We start from the raw sequence: 3,151 nt of genomic DNA, 5'->3' as shown, positions 1-3,151 counted from the left end.
ATATACTTAGACTTAAGGTTTGTCTCTACATTGCTGAAATTTATCGTCTTAGCTTCGCAGCATTAAAGCACGATATGTATACGAAGGGAGCAAAACACATGAACCTTGAGTATATATGCGTGAATTAGGAAATTCTGAAACAATAGTTGTTGATTTACCTCTTAAGCACAGTTTCATTCGGAGATGCACTTAATGGACAATTACCTTTTAAGACCTCTTAAGAAAAGATTAAAATCTTAGGTCCGTGGGAGTAATTGATTATTTAATTCAGCTAATTTATGTGCTTATTTTTGAAAACTGATTGAGCTCTTAATAATGTACTTCTGAATTTTATTATGTATCCATATTTAGTATACACTTATGTGAATGGATGAATGTTAACAGAAATTGTCTTTCTTTTGAAGACATAACTGGACCATTATGATATCCCCATTTAAGGACTGATTAAGTAAGTTGCTTGTGTTGTGGTACATGGAATGGAACATGTTGATAACAAGACATGTTCCATCGCCATGACTCGCATACGTGATTTCCTTGGTTAAGGTATTACTTTTAACCATTAAATTTATTTAGCAATTATGCGCGCTTATGTTTTTCTATAAATAAGTTATAACATGGACCAGTGGGAGAATGTAAGAATATTTCTATACATATAGAAATATCCTGTGGGCCCATGTGATAACTATGGTTAATTAAGAATATTGCTAAATATTTCGGTTACCATTCTAGGGGATTAATTCCTATTAACTCTTCCTTTATGGACGGTCGAGATTTAATGCTACAACTAAACCCTAGGAACTTGGTCCTCCTTCTACCTATAACAGGAACACAATAGCCATCGGTATCGCGTTCGGAGAATCGATAATTCATAACATAAGAGGTGAAGAAGGAGAACCATGATCTCCACAAGGTGTTATCGCTGCTCCAAATGATCGACGTACTACGGATTAACGCTATAAGGTATTCCATATAAACTATTCTATTTGTATATTATTGTGTGATAATCATGAAGTTCAACAATCCTAATTAACGATCTATAAAATTAAGACTTGTATCTATACCCATTGATTTCAACTTAGTAATTGAGTGTTGTGATGCCAACACCACACAATTAGTTATTTGCTATAATTAGTGTCTTAGCTTTCCGTAATTAGATTAGTTCCTTCCTAGTTTAGAAGGATTTTTTTTTATTCAATCTTGGAAGCTATAAATAGCATGGCCGTTGTTTGCTTAGAACAATCAATCAATATAACAAAGTTAAGTTTTCTTCTCAAGCTGGTGGCTAACCCCCAACTCAAAGGGTTTATCCGGTTCTTTTCCTTGTGTTTAAGCTTTCTCCAGTGTTAAAAGGTCTAGGACCCTAACACCTGGATCAGAGCAGGTTTAGCTCAAATCTCAAAATCGATCAAATTTTTTTTAGGGTTCTTGTGTTTCTGATTACAATGTCTTACACTGATAACTTGAAGAAAGTGCATGAAGCGATTGCAGGGATTGCAGAGAATCTCAACGATGTGTCTGAAACTATTACCAACCTTCATGTTCATAATGAGGAAGTTCAGACTAAGAAGAAGGCAGAAAAATTATTGGTACGTGCACAAGAACGTACTACTCTTGTCACAGAGCTTTGTACAGCACTCAATAACACGATGGAAAATTCTTTACGTACTGTGCTTAGGGAGTTTTTACCTCAGAGACAACAACCTGTTGGTGCTGGACAACCTCCTCCATCACCTCCGCCACCTCCACCACCAATTCACCCTAACCATGGTCAACCACAACAGTTGCGCCCTAATATCAAATTTCCAAACTTTTCTGGTGAAGACCCTGATGGCTGGATTTTCAATGCAGACCAATATTTTAGTGTGTACAATACATCTGATGCTCTTAAAATTATTGTTGTCGCCGCCCATCTTAAAGGAGTGGCCAATCAATGGTTTAGATGGCGAAGAACCAAAACTGAAGTCAATACGTGGGAAGAATTTTGTACTCTGGTTCGTGAAAGATTTGCTCCGCAGAAATTTGTTGATGCTCGATTGGCTATCAGGACTATTAATCAGAAAGGTACCGTACGTGAACATATATCTGAATTTGAGCATCTCTTAAACTTTGTTGATTTTTCAGAGGATTATTTGATCAGTTGCTTCATTCGTTCTTTAAAACCTCATATTGGTACTACGGTTTAGTTATTGGCACCACAAACATTACTTGAGACGTTTACCAAAGCACTTCATCAGGAAGAGGCCTATGCAGCTGTTACTAAGGCTGTCACAAGACAACCTTATCGTCCTCCTCCATTTAGGCATGCTGCTACGGTACAACCTACTCCATATAATAAGTCATTTATACCACCAGGAGCTAGACGACTTTCCTTGGAAGAACAGAAACAAAGACGTTCCCAAGGTCTCTTCTTTAATTGTGATGAACTCTTTACACCAACTCACGTTTGTGCCAATCCCAGATTGACTATTTTAGATGTTGTTGAAATAGATGCTGAAGTTGAGGATGTTTTTGAACAACCTGTAGACAATAACCATGCTTACAATAATATTTAACCAGTTGAGTCTGAGGCAAATATCACCTTACATCTCTCTTGGGTACTCATTTTCCTAGGACAATGCGTATTTCTAGTTTTACTAAAGGTCAATCTTTAACAGTTCTTGTCGACTCGGGTTCTACCCAAAATTTTCTTCACCCAAAGGTAGCCAAACAGTGTGGTTATTCTATTTGCTCAACAAATGCTGACTTACAAGTAACAGCCGGTGATGGTGGTCAGATAAGTACTCAAGGCTCTTGTTTTAATATTCCAATTGAGTTACAGGGCTATAGTTTTACTTCTGATTTTCATCTATTACCTATCAGTGGTTGTGATGCCGTGTTGCGTGTTAAATGGTTACGTACGTTAGGAGAAGTCTCTTGGGATTTTACAGCTTTAACTATGAAGTTCAACATTCAAGATGCTGACATTCTTTTAGTGGGAAATGACGCCTCAACTGTAATGATGATGGATAGTTCTCCCATGCAGCATTTATTGAACAAGGAGAACTTTGGAATTCTGTTTCAATTATCTGAATTTAATGCATCTACAAGAGATTTAACTGCCGAACTACCACCTGAAATTCAGCAATTATTATCAGCATATTTCGATATTTTT

This window comes from Papaver somniferum, chromosome 9 (genome assembly GCF_003573695.1).
Source record: "Papaver somniferum cultivar HN1 chromosome 9, ASM357369v1, whole genome shotgun sequence".
Lineage (NCBI taxonomy): Eukaryota > Viridiplantae > Streptophyta > Magnoliopsida > Ranunculales > Papaveraceae > Papaver > Papaver somniferum.
The sequence above is the reverse complement of the archived record's forward strand: the minus strand, read 5'-3'. Positions refer to the sequence as shown.